Genomic DNA, 26,148 nt, shown 5'->3' on the forward strand with positions numbered 1-26,148 from the left:
TCACTTAAATGCCCCTTTACCAGCCCTCTCAATTTCTTTCTTATTTTGTCTTTTTTCTTTTTTTAAGGCATTATCCACCCCAGCCACCCTCATGACGATATGCAACCAAAGATTAATCTACCCTTCTACCCATTCTTTTTATTTATAATCATTCTTTCTCTTTACTAGTTGTCTCTGAACATTGACATTCATTGAAATGGGGTTGAAGAGGACAACGGCACTTGAAGCCAACAGGCCTTCCATACCGCTGGGTAATTCTTTCTCTTGCCTCTGATTATGACTCTTACATTTCTTGTTGCTGCTCTGCAGGTTTTTTACATCCTTCTTCATAGCACTCATGCCATTTGCATCTTCCTGACCCCCAGCAGTTCACTCTATTCTTCAAACTGAAGAGCGACTGTTCCAAGCAGCTGCCCTTTCTCCCTGGCACCCTAGCCTGACCATGGAACCCATCCTGAACCATCTTCCCTCCTGTCTCCAAGCAACGTATCCCTTTGCCTTTTCTCTATGGCATTCTTCCCCATCCTCTAGGATATTGGTTATCTTGTAGTTATTTTGCATTTATTTGGCTTTTTTTCCCCCTGAATCCTTCCTCCAGAGTATATCGATGTGATCCAGTCTCCCTCACCCTCAAAAATGTTTTATCTTATGCCTATGATCTGGCTTCCTCTCTCATTAACCTACTGAGATTTTTCTTTCTCTGACCACAAATGACCTTCTAATGGCCAAATCACATTTTGCTCTCACATTACTGGATTTTTTTCTGCAGATGCTGATGCTTGATATTGTGTCTCCATGGATTCTGAGTACTATTGTCTCTTGGTTTCTATTGATGTACTGTACTTCTTCCTTCCCTTTAGCCCACCCATTGCACTGTAGGGTTTGTTTCCTCAGTATTTAATGGATACTCTTCTGACATCCATTTATTTTCTTTAGAGTCCCATCTTTACCCCAAATTGTATCTTCTATTCCAAGCTGTATTTCCGTATGTAACTGACTGCCCAATCTGTATATCCAAGCCTCTCCCCATGTCGTTCCCTTCAGTCTGTTAGAACTTCGTCTTAAAAAAAAAAATTTTTTTTTTTGGTCTCATATCATTACCTCATTTAAATATCTCTGGTGTTTATAGGATTAAGGTCAAATTCCAGCCGGATGGGAAGCCCATCAGTATCTGGGCTCATATTCTCTTCAGGACTGTATAGTGTTCTTTAGCCATACTAGAATTCTTATCATAATCTTTCTTTCTGCTGTATTTGTGTTATTAGATTTTTCCCTTCATGAAACACATTTCATGACTATGTATAAGACTATATAACCCAGATTGAGAAATACTAATATCTGACTTTTTTCAAGATTATTTTGTTGGTATCCTGGGACAAAGATATACCCTAAGAGAATCAGTTTTTGTGTTTTTTTTTTTCCCTCTAAAAAAAAAAAAGTGATCATTGTCAAACATCCTGAAAACTTCAATATGGAGTAAGCAATAAGGTGCATCTTTGAACCGAGTATTGGAGAAAAGTTTTACCTTCTCAGGCCTGGTGACTTCCAGAAGTGGGTTTGACCCGGCATCCTAGGTTGGGTTTCCACAGTTCAAACTCTGATGTGAGAGGATTTGGGTGAAAGTGGTTTATTGAGGGGAAACTGGAAAGGACACAGGAAAAGCAGGATGTGTGAACAGGAAAAGCTGAGCAAAGGTATGATTTCAAGTGAAGTGCAAGCCAGGACTTGATCCTGTGGGTAAAATCTCCCTCACACAATGTCCTTCCTGGAGGCAAGGGATCTGAAACTATGTCTACTTGCAGCAGCTGGATGAAAGTGGGAGCACTGAGGATTTGTGAATTCCAATTCTGCTTCCGTAGCCAAAGAACAATTGTCTGGGAAACCTGCAGGTGCAGGTGGTTAGGAGTAAAAGGCAGAGCTGTGAATGCACATTTAGAACTGGCAACAGAAACATGGAGAACATGAATAATCTCCACTATTCCTGGTTATGGAGAAGCAGAAAAGGAGTTCATAATCACAGAGCTTGCCCTTTCCACTGCAAGCAGCAGGAGTAGAAGAACAGAGAAGTGACAGCTTTTGGAACAAGCATCTTTTAAGATTCCTGGACTCAGTTCCAACATGTGTAAGGAGGTATGTGTATGTTGGAGAGGGGGTGTTTCCCACACACAAGACACCAAGCAGTTTCCCGGCGCTAGAAAGGATATCCACAAATTCAACTCAATTCCAGCACTTTCTACTCAGACACAGCATCAGATTTCATAGTTTAAAGTTCAGTCCTATAAGACTGACCCTTCTTCCCAAATCAAATGCCGGTCACAAGCCCTAGGCGTTTACCTGTGCTTCTAACTAACTGGCTATAGACTGGCTGTTCCAGTGACTTTGCTAGAGTTCCATTAATTTGTTAGAGTAGTGCATAGAACTCAGGGAAACAAGTTTCCATTAGGTTCCATTAATTTGCTAGAGTGGTTCACAGAACTCTGGGAAACAAGTGTACCAGTTTATTAAAGGATAGGATACAGAATACAAACCAACAGCCAGATGAAGAAATACATAAGATGAGATCCTAAACAAAGGGGTTTCTGTATTCTGGAGCTTGGGACCCCCAAGAGTGGAAGATCTCTGAAAAAGAAAAAGAAAAAAAAAACCTGAATTGTTGGGTTTCGATGGAGGCTTCATTACATAGTCATGTTTGACTAAGTCGTTAGTCATTGACTGATTCAACCTCTAACTCTTCTTTCCTCCGAGGGACCTAGGGGGTTGAGTTTGTTGGAAAGTTCCAACCCTCTAATCGCATGGTTAGTCCTTCTTACAACTAGTCCCCCACCTTGGGTGGGCTATGGAAGTCACCTTCATTTGTAACAAGATCCCCACCGAAGACCAAATATACCTGAGAAATATCTTTTTGGCTATCAGATTACCGATATAAATACAGTGGTCATAAAACAGTATGTTGCAAACCATCTTCTGGAATGTAGCAAATTCTCCCAGCCACATGTGGTCATGCCTAGTCCCACTAGCAACTGAGAAGATGTATAAGACTTTGGTCTCAAATAGAGGAAGCATTGTGGTCACTGGCAGGCCAATGTGTTCAGCAGAACAGAGACTTTCTGAAGGTCATTAGTAGCAGAGCAAGAGCACTGGGACAAAATGAGCAAGCCTGAGATGAATGGCCCAGCAGAATCATTTCAAAATGCATGCAGAACACTATCATGGGAAACTTACAAATACTAAGATATGGAAAAGACATTTTGAGTAAGATCAGTCAGTAGAATCTCTGGAACAGGTTAGAATTTTGGCTGCATTCTTTTAAAGTCCTGGTGACAGATGAGGATCACTGGGCTCTAAACCTCCAACAGCTGTGGGTAGTTAATCCACCAATGATCCAGGAGATGGAGCAATATTAGCTCATCTTCACCTTGGGCTTTAAGACCCATGAACAATTTCCCAATTTGAATGAACTCTTTCCGACCTCCCCTAACTTCATTTTCTCCCTCTTCCTTGCACAAAGAGTACTCAGTTACTTTAAAAAAAAAAAAAAAGATTTATTTATTTCTTTCAGTGGTGGGGGGAGCGTGCATGAAGGGGGAAGGGGCAGAAGAAGAGGGAGAGAGAAACTCAAGCAGACTCTGAGCTGAGCAGGGAACCAGACACGGATTCGATCTCATGACCCTAAGATCACACCTGAGCCCAAACCCAGAGTCAGATGCTTAACTAACCGCATAACATGAAGGTGCCCCTCAGCTAATTTTATCACAGAATTTGCTGCACCTACTGTGGTGGTCTGTGTCTGTCTGACCCAATAAATGCCTTCAGGAAAAGACCTATTACTCATTTCTGGTCCCCAGTATTTAGTGTAATATGTGGCAAATATTACAGTCTTAATAAATGTTAGCTGAATGTATAAAGTATGTAGACCCCTGTTTTTCATCCTTTTGGGTGGCAAAAAAAAAAAATCAGTGTGGGGCTGATAAAAGCTATGAAACTTTTTCCCATAAATATGCACAAAAACAGAGAATTTTATATACACTAATCTAGGAGAACTGTCTTAAACAGAAAAGAAAAATCATAGGTTCTAGGGGAACCCATGTCCTTCAAACTCAAGACCAATAGTAGAGGTCCTCCAAATTTTTTGAAATCCTGGTGTGTTCTCTTACAGTAAATCAATGGAAAACTTAAAATCAGTGTGAGCATTAAGGATTTAGGAGCTCTCTTCCAAATTACATGCACCAGCTACTTTGGAGGAAGTTGATAGGAATTGCAATTAGTGTGAAGTGAAGCATTGATGGGAGCCAAGCAAGAAAACAGAAGAGAAGGAAATGAACAGACCTTTTAATGAACAGAGAAAACAGGCAGAACAGGCACATTTGGCACTGAAAATGAATAGTGGAGGGTGACAGTATTTTCCCTCAGTTTTAAGTCACATTCTAGGCCACCATTTGACTATTGAATGAATCATATCTAAGATAACTTAGTAGATGGAGGCAAAACCTCCTTCTTAGAGATTCAAGCTTTTTTATGTACCCCTGGGAGCTCTGAATCCCCATTTCATTCCTCTAGGCTTAAAATGTTTTTACTTTCTAGGTGTTGGCTGCAGAGCCATGAGATTGACATCATTTATATAAAGAAATAACTTCCAATATTCATGTTCAATGCATTCACATTGCCGATTTTTGAGTCACTGGGTGGTCTGTTAAACCACCCACTTTATCATTACACTTTGATGAAAGCGTAATGAGATATTTTGCACATGTTAAGTTCTGGTGAGTAATTATCGATGAGCTGATTGTTGATTGAAAGCAGATTTAATGAAAGAGGTATCACTTTATATACTTTATTTCTAATTTTGAGAAAGCTTAAATCTTACCTTGTCTATGTCTCTCAGTAGACCACCCTGTAGTTTTTCTATGCAATCTGAGATTTTACCCTGCAGTTTAAAATGCACCCTCAGCTAAATCCCTGAGGCAGAATTAGGCAGCATCCAGTTAGCCAGATAGAAGCAAATTTCAGTAAATAATTATTTAATGGTAAATTGAAAATATAATCTACCAAATAATAACTATACTTCTCCTGGCCACAGAAATTCATTCCTTCTGTTTCACCATGTCCTTAAAATTTCTAAATATATGGAAAGAGTGGAAGTAAAAAAATATTCAGGTGGGCAATAATAATCTCCTTGACAGTTTATTTAAACTTACCTGCAAAGATGAATTGAATAAAAATCAATTTCTTACCATTAGCTGTCATTTAATTGTTGTTAATGTGCTTTTCATATATATTTGTTTGAAGTATAATGACATTTTAAGTTTCTGATTGTTTATGATAAAGTAGTACATTTCCTTGATTCAAAGACTCAAATGTTTCTGAAATTGGGATGCAGTTTACCATCTATATGGATGCATAAATGTGAAAGTTGTCTTTAAATTGATGATGCGTTGTTCAGTTGATGAAATCTTAGAATGGAGGAGATGTGGTAAAAGAAGACTGTGGGTCTTCCAAAAACATTTCTCAGAGATGGTTTCTTTTAGCAGTTAGTCCACAGCTTCTATGTTCTTGATCCACTTTCTTCTTTTATTTCCCATCAAAATTAATTGGGGGACCTGGATGGCTCAGTTGGTTAAGTGTCTGCCTTCAGCTCAGGTCCTGACCCTGGGGTCCTGGATCAAGCCCCACATTGGGCTGCTGCTTTTCCCTCTCTTCCTGTCCCTCCCCACTGCTCCTGCATTCTCTCTTTCCATCAAATAAATAAATAAATTCTTAGAAAAAAAAGAACTCACTTGTTCAGGAAACAATTAAGCAAGGCTTTCTGAGAATGGGGTCAGAATGAGATATATTTGGCTTTCTAATTCTGTAAGAAATACATGCATTATCAATTGAATCAATGTGAGGAGATGTCCCATTGTCACTAATTTACAAATTTGCTTTAGGAAATCACCTTCATACCTGGCAATGTTGCCAAATGGAGTCAGACTGAAGTACTCATATAAAACTTTAAACTTTCAAACAAGATCAAGACCAGAAAGCTTCGTTTTAGCACCTGGTCACACTTTTCCTCCAAACATAAATCTATTTGTGTTAGAATTGGCCAAAGGCTTTGTCTCATTAAACTGTATTCAAGTGAAAGTATTTTATCAGTGATGAAAAATAAAATGTTATGTCAAAGTTACTTAAAAGGTGATGGGTGGAATGAAAGTCATTTCATGAAACAATGTGAAAAATGAAAAAGCTCTCTTTGATCATAGTTCATAATTGAAGGTTATTTCCATTTCCTAGGTAGTTATTTTGGCAATTAAATCAACTCCAAAGTTTTATCTCTAAAAAAATTAATTGTATGTTGAAAAAGTGAATTGGGATAATGTACTCTGGAAAGGTTAAAAGAGGTTATTCCAAATGTTATTTCAGTAACATTAGATTTGTTATCATATGCAGAGAAGTTTAAGGTATTAAAAAAGTATAAGATGCTAAAAATGTTCTCTGTATGGAAAAAAATACTTTTTAGTTTTATTAGTAACAATTCTTCTGAGTGAATAAATTTATTACTCCAAACTACTTATTTAAATTCGTGTTTATGAGGGTGATACCAGTCAATATTGCAATGTATCACATTGTTCATAAATCTCTTTTGATTTATAAATCCCTCGGGTACCGATATTTATATTGTTAATGCTTTCTTGGAGTATAACTGATAAAAAATTGCATAATTTAAAATTCACCAGTTGATAGATTGTACCACAACTCGATGATGCTCTGTTCACTTTTTTTCCCAGTCTTTTTTTTCTCTCCCTGCTTCATTTTGAATAGTTTCTATTGCTGTGTCTCCAAGTTCACTAGGCTTTTCTTCCATAGCATTTAATCTGCAGGACACCAACTAGTGTATTTTTCATCTCACACATTGTAGTTTTCTAGAAAGTGTCTCTGTACATTCAGTTTGGGTCTTTTTAAAATAATTTTTGGGCCTTAATTCAACATTTTGAACTAAGGAATATAATCCTAATTGTCTTAATACCTGTGTAAGTTAATTCTAACATCTGTATCAGTTCTGGGCGGGTTCAATTGATTGAACTTTATCACTGATTGTATTTTCCTGCTTTCTGTGCTAATCATCTTTGATGAGTGGCAGACATTGTGGATTTTATCTTATATGATGCTGGTTATTTTTGTATTCCTATAAAAGTTCTTGAGTTTTGTGCTAGGGCATGGTTAAGTTCCTTGGAAGTGGCTTGACTTCATCAGGTCTTGCTTTTAAGAATCATTAGGTGGGACCAGAGTAATGTTTACTAGGACTAATTATTCCCCATGACTGAGGAAGGGGTCTTCTGAGCTACCCCATGCCCTGTGACTTATGAGGTTTGCCAGTATGGCTGATGGGAACATGTGCAATTCCAGGACCTATGTGAGCACCAAATGCCATTCAAATCTTTTCAGATGATTTTTTCCGAGCCTCAGGTAGCTTCCTTGCATGCCTGTGCTGGTTAATACTATGTTGAATGCTACTTGGGATGAACCCTCTGCAGACTTTTGGTTTATTTTCCTGATACATCTCTATCCTCTCCTGTCTTATGGCTAGTGAATTCAGGCTGCCTTTGTCCCTCCAGACTCTATCCCTCTGCCAGGTCCTCCTGGGCTCTCTCCCCTATCCTGCAGCCTGAGAACTTTCCCAAATCAGTAAGTTGGGGTCTGTTATGAAGCTCATCTCTCCAGGATCACTTCCTTTGTTGCCTGATGTCCATTGTTAACTCACATATTTTGTCCCCTCTTCTTCTCCTTTGGTTGTTTCGGGTAGGAGAGTGAATTCAGTCCTTGTGACTTCATCTTAGCCAGAGGTAGAAATCTACATGTCCATATCATATACACACACACATCTGTATATATGAATTCATATATATACACATATATATGAATTACTGTATTCATTTTATATATATATGTACATATATTATATGCATGTATATCTGAGTACTGTATTATGTTTTAATCCAAGCAAATATCAACTATGAAATTTTTAGGGGAAAGTACTATTATAGACTTTCTAATCTTATAGGAAATATGATCATGTATTATCTTTTTTTTTTAAAGATTTTATTTATTTATTTGACAGACAAAGATCACAAGTAGGCAGAGAAGCAGGCAGAGAGAGGAGGAAGCAGGCTCCCTGCTGAGCAGAAAGCCTGATGCAGGGCTCAATCCCAGGAACCTGGGATCATGACCTGAGCCGAAAGCAGGGGCTTTAACCCACTGAGCCACCCAGGGGCCCTTTATCATGTATTATCTTGTTCAAAAGTTTTGTTTGGATGTTTCAGTATGACCTTCAATATGAGGCCTTCAATATGCTTTCAATATGAGGCAATATTGAAAAGCATGAAGGTGGTTTACTATATTATGATATAAAAAATTACTACTCTTTTTCTGTGCCAAGCCCCTATCCCAGTGTGATGGGATAAAAATTGGTATATTATTTTGACCAGAAGAACTTTAGTGATTTTGAAATTTTTTCAGTTTCTTTCCTATCCTCTCAATCACCTTTTTGTTCAATTCTCTTCTTCAAAGGTACCAAGTCTCCTTTATAATAATTTGTTATAGTTATGCAAGAGAATTTGTTAAACCTTGCCCATTTTAGGACATGGTTTCATAGGTCCTCAATAGACTTTTTCTAAGAACGTAAGGACCACTGGAAGAAAAAAGAAATTATTGAAAATAAATTGGAAAACATTTCAGTTATTTTAGAAATGGCCTCTTTATATAAATCATTTCTCTGTGCCACACACACAAGATATCTTTAATAAGGTGCTTGTTCTTGAGAATCACTGTTAGAGGATACAAAAAAGATTCTTTCTCAAGAGTGGTTAAGTGGGCTTCTAGGGTTTGATAATAAAAGCAGGACTATTCATGCATAATAGAATCAGACTTTTTTTTTTTTTTTTAACTTGCCTTCCTTTGCTATTCTGGACAGGTGTTTCCATAGTGCAATTTAAACTACAAAAATGGCTCATAATTGCCAACACCTAATTTAACATTCTGAAGCTAATCATAAAACAACCTCCCCTTTCACAGGAAAGACAAAGTCTCAGCTGGGCTTTAAATCCTGATTATATGACAAGGTTCCAATTGAAATTTTAGCTATCAACCAAGTGACCTTCAATGACCACAAGCTGGGAAGCTTGGTAACTAATCTAAACACATCTCGAGGCAAAACCCCCACCTCAGCGTTAGTTTCCAGACTCTTGCATTATTCACTTCATGAAGAAAGCAGAATATGAAAAGCAAATGATTGTAGCAACCTTCAACCCTCAATTCTTGAAAGGCCAACAGCAAGCTGTGAAAATATTCCCATAACCCTACTTCCTGTGTGGGAGTTTAGGACACTGATAAAATGTTTATGTTGTCAGCCCACGTGTAGCAGTCAGTAATTCCTTCTGCTTTTAAGAAAGAGTTATTTGAAAAAAAAAATCTTGCTCATATGAAAATAAAAGAAATCCTGCACTCATAGCCACTTTCAGATCATAATAAAGTCACGCTTAGTTTTTTTTTACTTCCAATAATCCTCTTCAGCAACTTTCAATTCGAGAGCAGCTTTATTAATAATAATTTTACGTAAAGTTTTTCTTTTCTTCATAAAAAAAATTCTCCCATCACATAGTTTTCATCTTTTTTTTTTTTTTTTTTAAGATTTTAGTTTTTTATTTGACAGACAGGGATCACAAGTAGGCAGAGAGGCAGGCAGACAGAGAGGAGGAAGCAGGCTCCCTGCTGAGCACAGAGCCTGATGCTTGGCTCCACCCCAGGACCCTGGGAACATGACCTGAGCCGAAGGCAGGGGCTTTAACCCACTGAGCCACCCAGGTGCCCCCAGAGTTTCATCTTTATGACTTCTTTTTCAATTACATTAAAAAGCAGAATCCTGGCATAGTGACCTACAGTCCTGCTGGACAAGAAATACTTTACTCCTATCTTTAAGTAAGATTGGTAAACCCACTGGCTCTTAATTGCTAAACTATAAATTTCTTGAGGGTGATCCATTTTTTAAACCAAGTTTGTATTCTCCAAAGCAACCAGCGGGCTGCTTTGAACAAAGCTAACACTATTAAACATTTGTTGAATAAATGCTGGGCTTTACTAATACAATGAATGAACGAATTGATTTTCTCTATGGCTACAGTGATTATGTCCCTGAGATTTTTTTCCCCTGATTTGTAACTTTATGTCTATAAAATTTTGCCAAAGGCTTATGATTAAATCACACTTAATTATACACTGAACAAGGTGTCTATCCTTAAACTGAATTCAGTTTTGCATTCAATTGCTTCTATATTGAATTCAATAACATTTTGTAAAACAAAACAGGAAATACCTCAAAAAATCTGTATCAAGTAAAGCAGTGCATCTGTAGGTTTTATTTGGGTATGCTCAGCCTTTTTCTAATATAGATTTTGGCTGACTTACATAAAAAGACTTATACAGTAGTTTTATTGGAATAAATTAGAAGACAGAAGGTTAAGAATAAAAGAAAATACCAACATGCCAACCACAAAGGCCAACACGGTGGGTATGATCATACACAAAAATTGTCTGTATGTTTCTTGGCAGTTAAGCCAATAAATAAATAAATAAATAAAAATAATAAAACCTAGAGAGAAGAAGAAGGAGGAGGAGGAGGAAAAATACAATGGGTTACATAACTCACTAAGAGAAAAGAAGAAAATTTACTACTGTCTCAAAGAAGGCACATTTTTTCTTGGTACTAAACTCAGAGCAAGTTCTCATGTGGGTCTTAGGTAGGGAACATTGAGTAATTTAATGGACAATGTCCTTATACCAATTTCACAGCAAATGCAGAAATGGGCCTCATGTGGCTCTTTCTTGTAAAGGCCTTCAATAAAAGTTGAAGGCATAATATTAAAACACCAGGGAGGAAGACAGTTCTGGGAGGGACCCAGCGAATGAGATGCCAGCATGTGTTCAATCCTGATCCAAAGGTAGAACTTAGGATGCCGGCAGTTGTAAAAGGCTTAAACTGGTTCTTTGCTGAAGTTTCATATTTGTTAGGAGCTGGAAGCAGTGGATTCTTTGAAATAACCCTCAGTGAGGGTTTTGAGGTTTTGCTGTTTATGGTTAAAAATAGTCTTGTAAGATTTAGAATCTATACAAGGAAATGAAAGACTAATATATAATAAAAAAAATTCCAAAACCTGAACCAGTGTTGGGGTCTGAGTCTCCTCACGCCACAAGATGGTGGGATATGAAGGGGTTACTCGATATGGCAAGCTTCTTAGTCTTTTTCATCCTTGTAATGGCAGGGTCAAGTTAAACTCTTTGCACTAAGACTTGGGATAAATTCCCAAAGATTTGTTCCATAAGTCAACAATCTCTTTAAATTCTCAACTTGAGATTTCAAAATATGTACACATTATTATTCCATTAAATGTTTGTTTTATTTTAATATGAAAATAATGACAGTATCAAATGCTGATGAAGATGTGGAGAAATAGGACTCTCATTCACAACTGGGGGGAACATAAAATGGTACAGACATTTTGGAAGACAGTTTGGAATTTACTAATAAAACTAAACACGTTCTTATCATATAAACCAGCAATCACACTTCTTGATATTAACCTCAAAGGAGTTGAAAAGAACAAAAAGTTCCACATGGATATTTACAGCAACTTTATTCATAATTGCCAAAACTTGGAAGCATCTAAGATATCCTTTAGTAGATGAATAGGTAAATGAACCACGGTGCATCCAGACGATGGAATGTGATTTGGCATTAAAAACAAATGAGCAATCAAACCATGAGAAGACATGGAGGAATCCCAAATGCATATTACTATGAAAGAATCCAAGGACTATATACTGTATGATTTCAATTGTATGATTATTCTGGAAAAAACGAAAGTATGGGGATGGTAATAAAATTAGTGGTTGCTAGGGGTCAAGGGGAGAGAGGAATGATTAGGATTTTTAGGGTACCAACAATGCTCTGTATGATACTGTAATAGTGGATACATTTGCCCAAACTCGTAGAATGTACAACACCAAGAGTGAACCCTAACGTTAACTATGGGCTTTGGGTGATAATGATTGGTTTATTTATTTATTTATAAATATTTTATTAATGTACTTTAGAGAGAGAGAGAGTTTGTGGTAAAGTGGGGGACCCTCCCCCATAGGGAGAGGGAAAGAATCTTAAGCTGACTCCCTGTCAAGTACAGACCCTGATGTGGGGCTCAATCCCACAATCCTGAGGCCACGATCCGAGCCTAAATTAAGAGTCAGATGTTCAATCAACTGAGCCACCCAGGTGTCCTGAGAATGATGTGTTTAAATGTAGATTCATCAGGTATGACAAATGTACCACATTGGTGGGGGATGTTGATAATAGGGGAGACTATGTTTGTGTGAAGGAAAGGGATATATGGAAAATTTCTGTACTTTCTATTCATATTTGCCATAAACCTAAAGCTCTTCTAAAAAAGTGTATTTTAAGAAGTGTGTTAAATAAACTGTAAGAAGAGATAAGCCTTGTTTATAGACCAGTTTCGAGTACTGCCTGGCCCACTTCTCCAATCTGAGTAGCACAGCCAGAGACAAGCCAGTAGTTGTACCCTGAAAAAATGTCAATGCACGCTTCCACGCATCCACTACAGCCCTAAGTGAAACCAGTTAATGTTGTGAAGAGCTGAATTCTGAGTATCATCATCTCCCAAAGTATTTTGCCCGGAAATATCAGTAGAAAATAACTTAAACAATTGACCTGCTGTGGGGATTTGAATGAGTCCCACAGCTTGAATGTCCATGAAGATAAATAGCTTCACTTTTTTCAGATACGACATTGAGTCCCTCTTGCTGATAATAGTGGATGAGCAGGGATCTGAACCAGTCAGCTTGACTTTAGAATCTTTCTTTTAATGTGTATGCTAAATTGATTTGAGATTATTCTATTTAAAATCCTTTGGTTCTATAATCTTGAGTTACTTCAAGTCTCCATGTGGCCTAGAACCTTCTTTGTAAATGTATCTGGGCCAAAGCTGTCTCAGGGTCAGACTGTGGATGTGCAGCCATTCTTGTTCTCCTTTAACACTCTGTTTTATTCTCTCCACTTCAGTGACTTTCTCCAGAGTTCATGGGCTTTTTTTTTTCTCCTGACAACTTTACCTCAGGTCTGTGGCATCATGTCCTCTGAGACACGTCTTGTGTTTCCATGATACCTTTCCTGCTTTTACTCCTCACTCAGGGCTTTACCATATATGTTCTGAGAGGAAATCGTGGACTAGCTCCTTTTTTACCACAGGCCATGCCATAATTTCTAACCAGCCTTGTGGTCAGTGCCCTGATCTGGTCTTGTCAGCAGTGGCTGGGAGAACTGGCGTTCAGTGGGTGGAAAGCAGGGTTATTCAAGAAATAATGATGCAGGCGAGATGTTTCCCTCTAAGGGGAATGTGTGTGACAGGCTTTCTCAGACTTGGCATGTCCACTACAAAGCTGAAGCAGATGTTCTATCATTCTTTTTTTTTTTTTTTTTAAAGATTTTATTTATTTATTTGACAGAGAGAGATCACAGTAGGAGAGAGGAAGGGAAGAGATCAGAGAGAGAGGAAGGGAAGCAGGCCCCCTGCTGAGCAGAGAGCCCAATTCGGGACTCGATCCCAGGACCCTGAGATCATGACCTGAGCCAAAGGCAGAGGCTTTAACCCACTGAGCCACCCAGGCGCCCCGAGATGTTCTATCATTCTTTTGAATTTCTTTGAAGAGCCTGGTTTGTTCCATTACTGTGTGTCCCTTTTCAAATTTATCTTGTCAAGTCACTATTAACTTATTTATATGGGAGGTGACACTGCTTCAGTGGGTATCTTCAGTGGCTTGTCCAGGTCCCGAAAGTTCTTAATCGGTATCAAAAAAAAAAAAAAAAAACCCTCTGGATTTCAATGAATGAACACTTGAAAGCATTTTCAACTGTTAGAATGCTAGCGTTAGTCAATATGAGTTTTCATGCTGGCTTACTCCTTATATACTCAGTTTCTAATTTAAAAAAAAAAAAACAAAAGAGAAAAAAACACTCTTTGTTGTGTGAACTTTTCCCATTTTCCAGACAGCTATACTTTTACATTTTTTCTCTCTGGTTATATTCTGAGTTCACAAGGACCATCCCTACACTCTTATCTCAGATGGTCTTTGTTTCTGTTCTGTGACACACCATCACTGTCACCCCTTCCTCCCTCCGCTGCCATCTCTACTGGTTTCAAATGCCTGCTGTCCTTCTAGTTTTTCCATTTTAGTGTTTCACATCCACTGAGGTATGTGTTAATTTTGTATAGAAATAACATTGAGGGCGCCTGGGTGGCTCAGTGGGTTAGGCCGCTGCCTTCGGCTCAGGTCATGATCTCAGGGTCCTGGGATCGAGTCCCGCATCGGGATCTCTGCTCAATAGGGAGCCTGCTTCCCTCTCTCTCTCTCTCTGCCTGCCTCTCCATCTACTTGTGATTTCTCTCTGTCAAATAAATAAATAAAATCTTTAAAAAAAAAAAAAGAAATAACATTGAATTTGCACACAGACAAGTCAGTCATAAGAATGAGATGAGTGGTTTTGTCTAATACCTATTAGACAAGTCTTCTGTGTTTTGGAAGCAATAGTTTTTTTTTCACAGTTGCTTTGCTTTTGTTTGTGCTGACAGAATTTTACTTTCAAGCAATGAAAAAAATAAGATTAAATGTGTATGCTTAAATCTGAAACTGTTTTTCAGAAAATGATATACAATTATAGTGTGTTTTTTTTTAACCAAAACCTCATGTTAAGAGGATTATCTTTTACAAAAAAAAAGTTGTTGATAAAAGTTCTAGAGGCTACATACTTGGGAAGCAAATACTACTTCTTTCATGGGAAGAACAATGTATAAACTTATGTCAGCTTTCCAGTAAAAACAATGGTTATCTTGCTGATATATTGGGTGTAAAAGACTCTATGGAAATACTATATTTCTTCTGGAAACATACTTATTTCCTTGAAAAGTTTCTTTACAAGTGTTCTTCTCTGTCTTGTCACTTGAGACAACTTTTTATTATACTAAACACTTTAAGTTGTGCAATTTTGACACAGCAAACTCTAAGAACAATAACCAAATGATGTGTGATATTTGCTTGATTAGTTGGTTATCTTGTATTGCTACCTTGCTGGAACATTTAAAACTACTCTTTTACTCTCAAGACTTCAATTGCCATGGTGTCTTACAATGAATCTTCAACACCTATCTTAAAATATATTTATAGTACATATTTATTTAAACTAATTACTTATATAACTATATATATAATTATATTATAACCAAAATATACATCTTTCCTCTTTTTTGTGAGGTGGAATATATTTTTTTGTATGTCTGTATCTTAAGACTTACTAGTTTGTATAACTAAATCATTATTTGCCAAAAGATTACAATTTCAAGGGCATTACTGATATTTCATATGGTCAATTTTATATAAAAATGTGGTCAATTTTAATTTAAAATTAAAACCACTTTGGAAATTCTGTCATATGTAATACATTTTAACAGTGAATTAAAAAGTAAGAGTTTAAAAAACACATTCTTTTTGAAATAGGAAGCTATAAGTGAAATCACACACATCACAGCACTAGTTTATAATAGGATGCCCTCATTTTAATTATTTTCAGAATATGAATTAAGCCATTATAGGTGATCCTTTTAAAAGTGGGCTCAGGAAAGATGGGAAACATTTTTATAGACTTAGAGAAAAGGGATGTGGTCATTTGGAAACACACCATTAAAGACTTAATCCTAGTCACAATATGGAAAAGGCAATTGTACAGACCTTTCCAGAAGAAATACAGAGGATGTGAGGTCAGGAAGGAGAAGAGAAAGAGGTTCAAAGCAAGGCACATCTGGGATTGTTAAGAACAATCAGAACCCATAACATAAAGAAGACAAAAGGTGAATGTGCCTCAGTGCGTTCCACAGCCATCTGGCTCAACAGACTTTAAATATTGAGCAAGCATTGTTTCAAAGACTTCTTTTTTCTCTTTCTGACCTCAGCTACTAGAAAACCAGTTTATACAAAGTCAACCTTTTTGTGGCATCCCCATTAATTCAGGAGTAGTACATTTAAAAAAAAAATTTCCAGCCTGGGATAGTCTTAACTTCCTACTCACTGGCTTCTCTATGTCCAAGACAATTGTCCAAGACAATTTTAGTTCCCTAAAATTACAGATTGTCATCCTACAGTTGACTTCACTGAGAAAATGTGGCGATTGTCCCATAAACAAGCAGTAGGCATTTTAACCCCTGAACAAATGATTAAAACAAATACACAACTAATTTTTTTTTTTAATATTCAGGATGAAAACTGAAGTATGTTCTTTTTCTTTTTCTTTTTTTTTTAATTTTTTATTTTTTATAAACATATATTTTTATCCCCAGGGGTACAGGTCTGTGAATCACCAGGTTTGAAGTATGTTCTTTTTCTAAATCTATGAAGAAAAATGGTCCATTTTCCATGAGAAGAAAAATGCAAATTCTTCTTTTAGTAAAAGAAAAGGTGAATCAAATATATGAGAGTATCATACATAATTAATAATTAATAGATTTATATTTAAAATAATTAATAAATTTATTTATAGCATAGTTTCAGATTTACAGAATAACTGAGCAGATAATACAAATAATTTGATACACCCTTTTCACCCCTCACAATGTTCCCTGTTATTAACATCTTGCATTAGTGTAGTTCATTTGTTACAGTCGATACCTATTGATGCTTTATTATTAACTATTGTTTATTATTTACATTAAGATTCACACTTTGTATTGCTTAGTTCTGTGGTTTTAACAAGTACATAATAATATGAATCCACCATTACAATTTTTTCCCCTCATGTCACTCTTTTATTTTTATTTTTTTTATTAACATATAATGTATTATTTCACCACCCTACAAACTCCGTATTTCACCTACCTATTCATCATCTTCCTCTATCCCTTCAAAACCGTGATGACCGCTGACTCTATAGTTCTACCTTTTCCAGAATATCATTTAGTTGATATCATAGTTATAATCTTTTCAGACTGAATTCTTTCACTTACTAATATGCTTTTAAGGCTACTTTATGTCTTCATAGTTTTATAGTTCATTTCTTTTTATCACCAAAGAATTCTTTAAATATGCAAAATTTCTGAGACCAAATATAGCACTGGAAAATAAGGATACTTAAGTATGTATCTTTAAGGAAAATTGAGTATCAAAAAGTTGTTTATTTCAGATGCACAAGTAATTTTCAAAGATCATTAGGCTCAACAAAATTATTTTTTGTCTGCAAAATTTATTAGCCTCATTAGATTTTCCAGTACCACTAACATGTTTCTAAGTCATATTCAATTCCTTTCTTACCCATCTGTAATACTTGGACTATCTGGTAGGTTCCATAGGCTGTTATACCCCATTCATCAGAAGGATTGGCCAATAATCAATATTCCATGTATCCCCAAAGCCATGAGAATTGGTCCGCCTCTTCTCTGTCCTTCTGTATCACTTCCTTCCCTCCTCTTCACACCCCTGACTTAGACATTAATACTCTAATACATAAGAGAATTTTGGGTGGGGGGGATGAATAACTATGAATAACCATGAAACAGTAAGACATTTCTCTATGGCTGTTTTCCCTTCATCTCATCTTATCTGTGGTTGATGATCAGTTGTTTCTAGAGTTCTCCACAAATATAAATTTCCACTGAAATGAAACACACAGGAAACTAAACAGAAAGAATTAGAAAAACTGAATTTTTCACTGAATCTGATGTCTCCTATTTATAGATACTCTGGCATAATCACTTAAATGAGCATTTTTTAAGGCCAGTGTACTTATCATAAAAACTTATCTAACTTGTAATAAAAAAGTATTAAAAATAATCTGATTTTCATGTGCTTATGATCTAAACTATATACAGTAGTAGTTTTCGTTTTCATTAATGGGAACCAGGTCGTTATACAAGTGTTTCTTGAACATATGTTTGAGAAAACCATTGTAATGATCTAGGCAAGGCTGCTTTATAACCACCAGACTGGAATAAATTTAGTATCCTAGAAAATATAATTGAATAGTGTAATTAAAAGTTCATCTTTCTTCTAAATAACTTGCTTAAATAGAAAGACATCTTGTAAAATGGCTTAGATCCAGTATTTTTGCTCTGCTTCCTTTTTCTAGGAACCATATTGATTGTAATTTTAGAAATAAAGCTATTTAAACAAAATCAATTAAAACAATATTAAGAAGGTCATGCACCTATTTATAAAAATCAAATAATCTGTTAATTAAAAAGCACAACCCATTAGTAACGTTGGAGCTTGAAATTTCCATGGTAACAGTTAAAAAAAAAATTAACAGCACACATTTTATTTACTTTGAAAAGAGATAGATCCAATAAAACAGGCTGATGACCCAAAACAGGGTGGGTTTAGAGTCATATGTTTGGGTTAGTAAATTGAGATGTGTCAGCAAGATTGACAGGGAAAGTAGACTTGAAGTTCCGGTACATCCCTCTAACAGTCATGGCTACTGCATTGAGAAAATATACGTAATGTTAAGTAATCTACTTACGTTTGTTACAGTTGTAGTTTTCGACATTGCTACATAGGCAAACACTAATTAATTTACAAATACAGAATTGCCTCCATAGTATCACACCTGTTTCCCCTCTGCAGGAGTTGATTGTTAGGAATGTTGCATTTTCTCTCATCTTTAGCATTACTTTTAAAGACATAATTCCCCTGGCCACCCAGGGCGTTTTCAAATTTTCCTTGTCCCTTCCCTTTTTAATCCCTTTATGCATTATAAATAGTGAATAATAGTTTCCTCTATTTATCTATCCTTTTCCCCCCTTATTTTCAGTTGTGCTGGATATGAAATTATTGTCCTCCTCCCCTTGATACCTGCAAACTCTGCTTGTATTCTGATTTTATCTGACCCAAATTCTTGACAGTCAAGTGTACAAATAATTCAACATATATGTGTCTATCACATGTATTCTCAATGTTTGTTTATCAGTAATATAAATGAATATCAACAAATCAATGATGCCTTATTGTGGAAAAGTCATAAATGTAAAGATATATAAGTTCTTTAGTAATCTGGGCTCTCAGGAGGCATATGAGTTATGGGGGAGATGTTATGAATGTAGATGAAATTAGAGCAAACAACATGGGCTCTGAATAATCAGTGTTTAGAGTGTGGTGCAGAGCAAAAGAAGAGAAGCAGAGAAGGACAGAAGAGGGAGAGGCTGTTCAGCACTGGACGATTGGGGTAAGTCCCGCCGAAGGAGGTGGGCTTTCCTTTGGGTCCTAGAGAATGGGTGAGATTTAAATAGCAGGAAAACAGGAGGAAAAGGAGTTCTCAGAATAAGCACAGAGGGAGCCTGGACAGAGAGAGTGTGGAAGTTCAAGATGTCTTGGGGACACTGAAGAGATGGGAACAGAAAGTTCATGTCAGGCCTGGGTGAGAGATGAGCTTGCAAAAACAGACTGAGACTGGATTCTGCCAGATTCTATACATCAGGCTAGATAGTCCTAGTAATGAGACTCAGAGGATCATTTTGTTGGGTTCTTGGCAGGAGAATGGGTTATCCTTAGGTAGGTTAATCAGACAGTAGTATGAAGGGGGCTTTGCCAGGGAAAGATTGGGGAACTATGAAGAGGGAATTGCTGAGAAGCGGTGAGGAGGGGACGGTCTTAGCACTGATTAGTCTTAGTGATGTTGAATTCCAGGTGAATGACTAAGCAGTCAATTAAGGTGGAAATATCCACTTGAAAACTGTTTTAGGAGAGAATTTAGATTTAGAATTCATTCCAACTAGGAAAGTTTGACCAAGTTCCTCTCCTGCCTTCAAGGTCTAAAATTAAGCCATTAAAGGTAATGGCCAATTGAACAGATGACAGCTTTGAGGGTAAAAAAATGTAAAGAACAAAAATTGGAGAGAGGACTGAATCCTGAATCTAATGTTCTCGTGGGAAGAGGAATCATTAAACGAAAGAATGAAGTTGTGAGAGAAATAGGTGGACTAGAAGAATGTAGCCTTGTTGAAGTTATGCAAAAAAGGGATTGACTGACCCAGTAATACTAACATCCACCTGTCAGAGACTAAGGTAGCACATTTGTTTCATCATGATTTTTCACTACATAGTTCACACATCGCTAGGAAATGCTTCATGTAACTGAATATACTTCTCCTCTGCCAACAAGTATCAACATACCCTGTGAACTGTTGCAGAGTGATTTATAATGTGAATAAGAGGAGGAAAATGTGTTTTCCTCATGCTTGTGGATACCCGTCAGTCAAAATATTCAAAAGCATACCCTCAATGGCATGAAAAACTCTGGAGCCATGTTTTCTTCTCTTTCGTATTTTGCTAATTTCAGAAATCAGCTATTAATCACAGAGAATACCACAAAACGTGATCATATCTTTTTTAATCCCTGAGTCCAAAATGAGAATTTGCTGAGGCAATGCTCTGTCCATGCATGCCCGGATGTAGATTTGCTCATGATAAGAGTAAGGAGTCAGTTCTGCAGAAGGGCTGCTCTTGGTACTTTAGCTGGATGTACCTGTGCATACTAGAACAGAGGGAAAAGGTAGGAAAAGTAAGTAGATTTGGATTCTGCAGTACTGGAGATTGTGCAGCATGATAACTGGAGTTGGCTCCATTCATTGTCGTCCAGAATAGAAACCACTGTAGTAATCCATCAACCCTGGGAGTGCAATGTACAATCCTAGCTAAGGAGTAGTGGCTTCTCGGAATAATGTATTCATCCCTTAGGTTAAAGGTAAGAATGAAAAAATTGCTGAGGTTAAATTACCATCACCTTGCCCTGATGACTTAAAATACTAGAGGAGGGCTGTTATTAGGCATCTCTCCTGCTAACATTGCTGAATCCAGTTGAGAATTTGGGAGGCTTGTTACATAGCTAAAGCTATCAGTTCAGCTCAGTTGGGAGAATCCTGGACCAGTTCCAGTCTTTCTTCTGCCTCTGACTTAGCTGCATGATCCTGAGCAAGTCACTGGACTTGCTATTTTCCACCGATGTTCTCGGGAAAGAAAGAGATGTGTCTATTCTACGGTGAGATACAGGAAGATTCTTTTAAAAAGTAGAAAACACAGTAGGAACAAGTCATTTTCAAAAGTGTTCCTGGGTTTAGGAAATACATACTTACTTTCCTCCAAGTTTATTTAAGATCAGTAATTAAGAATATATATTTTTTAAATTTTGTAAGAGCTCTTCAAGGAGAAATTTGCCATTTCTGGAAAATGAATGTGGTTCCAAACTTGGAATCATATTTTTAGACACTGCAACCTGGTTTCTCACCAAATGTCCACAGCTTCCTACTGGACTTTTCATGCTTTTCACTTTCTGTTGTTGTTGTCTTTTTTCTTCCTTTTGGATTCTCTTTCTCTCCCTCACTCCCTCTCTCACTCTCTCCCTTTCCCCTCCCCCATCCCATTGCCTCTGCCTCCCCATCTCTATTGTAGAATAGTTCTTATTTTCAGACTACAGAGGTTCCTTGTCTTATCTTTTTTTTTTTTAAAGATTTTTATTTATTTATTTATTTGACAGAGAGAGAGATCACAAGTAGGCTGAGAGGCAGGCAGAGAGAGAGAGGGAAGCAGGCTCCTGCTGAGCAGAGAGCCCGATGCAGAGCTCGATCCCAGGACCCTGAGATCATGACCTGAGCCGAAGGCAGTGGCTTAATCCACTGAGCCACCCAGGCGCCCCCTTGTTTTATCTTTAATGATATGTAAAAAAGTACCCTTTGGAATTAATTCTGAAGAGCAGAAATCACTGTACAATTTTATGAAAGGCAGGTCCAGCAAAGACTAGTTCAGATGAAGTGAATATCACACTTAAATTACCTAGAATTTAGTTTAGGACTGAAAACTAATTGGAATAGCATCATTTTGTAGTACATCCAGATTTGGAAAGGATTTTTTCCTTTTTTTAATCAGGCGATAGTTACTAATAACACTGATCATAGAAAATGAGATTTGGGCATAGAATATAATAAATAGTAGAAAATGTCAAAACTTCTGAAAATCTGCATCAGTCTGCTAACTACAGAGAGTTCATCAGAGTTAGCAGAGATTTGGAAACTTTGGAAGAAAGTGTATTCTTTCCTAAGCAGTACAAGCTATACCCCTGAGGGATAATATTGGTTAAAGAGATTTAAAATTGTATGATTTGTGGAATATTAAGCAAACCTGACTACAAGGTGATCTGTTTTCCAAAGAGAAGATCCTAAAAAAGGCTTTTGTTTTATTTTGTTGTGCTTGGTTTTCCAAATCACATACATACATTTGGGGATGTAGCTTAAAAAGCTATTTATAAAATTTAAAATTGTATTTGGACACACAATTTTAAAATTGCATATTATTTAAATGATACAGTAATGAACAAATGGTACTTTTTTCCATGTTCTCATTCCCTGAAGTAGCTATATTAAAACTTATCACTTGCATGAGTAATGCCTGAATATAAATAAAAGGGTTTTTTGGAAATTATCCTTCAGAAACCAGTGTCTTTATTATAAGTGCAACCACTTGGTAGGTCATCTAAACCAAAGAATTTATCACCTTTCTATCCAAGTTGTTGGAGATATCTCTTCTACATCTTATGCAGAAGGTGGCCATTGGAAATTTTACCCTAAGCCACAAATATCCATTTGATAGTCATCATTTCAACAACTTAATCATTAATACTTTACTTTTGAAAGTAAGAATAATTATCAAGTATGCATACATTTGTTTGCCATATTTTACGAAGTTAATTCCATCATTAATTGAGTTATTTTGGGTCAGTGTACCTTTCCCAAATAGAATTTTATTGTTAAAATAAGAGAATTCCATTTAATATTTAAGATTCTATTAGATGACTTTCTTGTTTCTGAGGAATAATTTAAAAAAAAAAAAAAAACCTCATCCTATATTCAAGTATACATGTTACTTGTGTTTTTAAGTGACTGGGTCTATTGAGGGTAATATAATCAGGATAACATATTTGAAAAAGCATATATTCTCTTCTTGTTAGGCAATTTCAATCCCTGTGGTTAACATTGCCATGGAGAAGGTAAGGGTAATTACTCAGACCTAAAGCAGTAGCAGCATAGGGAAGCTCCACCAACTGAAAGAGGAAGTGGGATGACCTGACTCCACAGGAAGGTGAAGAAGAAGGTTAAGAGTGAGAGGAGGAAGGTAACAGCTGGAGTAAGCAAGGAGAGCTCTCTTACTCCTCTCATTTGCATAAAACCCAAAGACAGAAGGGCATAGAAACATTCATATAAGTTTTGTGGAGTCCTAGACATGTCCTAGGGATGTTCTCTTTCAGAGAAGTTGTCTCTTGGAAGCCACAGTCAACATGGCATCAGGCAGTAGAATAGAAAAAGCCAAGGAAGGTGATCTGAAGAAAAGCTTCACAGAGATCTGTGCACTTCAGGTGAGAGTGAGAGAAAGCAACTCAGAACTCTACATGGAAAGGAAGAGCCAAGAGAACCCAAAAATCTGGGGTCAAATTTTATTGGCTAAAGCATGTCACATGGTCATATCTAACATCAAGGGTACATAGAAGTGTAATTTGCCATATGTCCACAAGAAGATGTAGGAACAGTTGGTGAACAGTGCTAATGGCCACCATAATTTGTAAGCCCTCTGTAACTCTGCATTATGGTTTCAACATGGACAGGATGTGAGAAATAGAAAAGATATCAGTGGCTAAAATTTCAGCATAATTAATGTTTACAGTTTGTGCCACCATATTCTTACATTTTTAAATAGAACAGCATCGATTATTCAAAGTTCAATTAAACTAAGAGAATTCATTTTAGATCAGGAGTTGGTGAACTTTCTATGTGAAAGGCCAGACAATACATTTTTTTTCAAGTTTTGATTTAAATTCCCGTTAGTTAACACACAATGTAATATTAGTGCCAAGTATAGAATTTAGTGATTCATCACTCACATATAACAGTCAATGCTCGTCACAGCCAGTACCCTCTTTAAAACCTATGACCCATTTAACCCATCCCCCCAGAAACTCCCCTTCCTTTCTTACATCCTATACAAAAATAAACATAATAAATATTTTAAACTTCGCAGATCACGTGGTCTCTGTTGCAATGACTTGATTCTGCTATTGGAGTGTAGAATCCAGGACAGCTGATAGGCAAATGTATGGGAGTGGTACGTTCCCATACATCTTTACTTAAGGATACTAAGTTTGAAACTCATAAAATTTTCATACATCACAGAATATTATTCTTCTTTTCGTTTTTCTTCCAATCCGGTAAAAATATAAAAACCATTTGTAGCTTGCAGACTATACCAAAGCAAGATGGTGGGTGACACTTGGCATCAAAGGGATCTTATATTGAGAATTGAAATCATACAAAACTATTGGAAGGAATGGAGGAACAGTCCTAGCTTCCACGACCAGGAACAATAAGCAGCTCCAGAAATTACTCTACCTTTGCCATGAGCAGGAAAACCACTATCACAAATGCAGAGAGCCGAAAAATCACGAATCTGCTGCTAATTGTGCTGACTTCCTAGGCTGGAGTCTCAAGCTCCTGGGCCAGGAACCAGAAATCTGCCACTGCTGTTCTAGGAAGCTGCTGAATCAGGAATTCACCCACCATGTTGGGAAGTCTCTGCCATAGCTTCCACCTTGGCTTAATCCTTGCCAGCAAAACATAGGCCTCAGACTTGGCTTTTGCTTACACTTGATTCCATTTCTAAACATTCCTATATGCGCATGGGGGAACCCAAATCATATCCTAGCACCCAAAGAGTCTGAGAAATGGTTTTAACCTTCCAGCTACTGCGTGTTAGCAGTGGGTTTAAATGGATGTTTGACAAAACAATTAAAGGTATGGAATACAGCCCAATGACAGGGAGGTGGACTCAATTAAGATGACTTCTCTGGCATTTCCGAAACCTTCCATGAGCTCTTAGGAAGACAAAGTCCTCTGTAGAACTCTCCCAAAATAGCATAATGGTAAAAATGATTGTATACATCCTTTTCCCACCAGTACCACCACCCCCGAACAATCACTTACTCCCTCCCACTGAACTGTGAATTTTCCACAGTTGCACAGAGATTTGTGTCATCATGCTTATGGTGGCCCTGTTTGAAATAGCAAAAAAAAGGGGCTTTTTAATACAGAAAAGGGGAAAGATTTTGGTGTAGACATGTTATAAAACAATTAAAAGAGGCACCTTTGGGAGGCTCAGCCAGTTAAGTGTCTGCCTTCAGCTCAGGTCATGATCTCAGGGTCCTGGGATTGAGCCCCACATTGGACTCCAGCTCTACACCGGGCTCCTGGGAGCCTGCTTCATCCTCTCCCTCTGCCACTGGCCCTGCTTGTGCTCTCTTGCTCTCTCAAATAAATAAATAAAATCTTAAAAAGAAATTAAAATATGGTTATAGATACTGGCATGGAAAGAGGTCCCAGACAGATTATAAACAAAGAGTTCAAGAACAGTTTATGAAGTAGGATCCTACTTTAGGAAAGATAATTTTTTAAGTGCATTATTATCTTTATGGATTAATTCTCATCTTAAATATAATCCAAAGGTATAAATAGAGTTGATAGAAGAATAGAAAATAGGAAGCCAACGTTCTCTATAATCCTCATCTCCTGAGATAACCTGGATCAGTTTTTTTTTAATGTATATCACTTTTTTTTTTTGTACACATACAAAGTTTGGATTACATTTTTAAGCCAATTCAGTTTTGTTTGAGATGCACATTTTTATTTTTAGGAATAAAATTTGTTGTGTCAGGGCTATACTACTTAGGGATTTTGTGGCACTCTGAATTTCATTTTTCTACCGAAAACAGCCATAGGAGGCCACTGATTCCTTCATAGATTTCCTTTCTCTTGGCTCACATATAGGACTGACTTGTTTCATAAATGTGGGTTCAGTTTTACACAATTTTATTTTTTTTATTTTAATTTTTTTAAAGATTTTATTATTTACTTCATACAGAGAGAAAGAGCATAAGCAGAGAGAGTGGAAGAGGGAGAAGCAGGCTCACTGCTGAGCAGGGGGCAGGACTTGATGCCAGGACCTGAGATCATGACCTGAGCAAAGGCAGTCGCT

The 26,148-nt window shown here is 37.0% G+C and overlaps 1 long non-coding RNA gene across 1 annotated transcript in view; it reads right to left on the reverse strand.

Annotated features, from left to right (window-relative positions):
* The window catches only part of LOC132010267 (uncharacterized), a 62,454-nt gene that overhangs the window by 4,028 nt on the left and 32,278 nt on the right, over positions 1 to 26,148 (reverse strand). The window contains exons 2-3 of the long non-coding RNA XR_009402208.1: positions 2,529 to 2,619; positions 1,526 to 1,641 (exon numbers count right to left, since the gene is read on the reverse strand). This is a non-coding gene — a long non-coding RNA (uncharacterized LOC132010267). The remainder of the gene's footprint in view (positions 1 to 1,525; positions 1,642 to 2,528; positions 2,620 to 26,148) is intronic.

This window comes from Mustela nigripes, chromosome 2, assembly GCF_022355385.1.
Source record: "Mustela nigripes isolate SB6536 chromosome 2, MUSNIG.SB6536, whole genome shotgun sequence".
NCBI classification, from domain to species: domain Eukaryota; kingdom Metazoa; phylum Chordata; class Mammalia; order Carnivora; family Mustelidae; genus Mustela; species Mustela nigripes.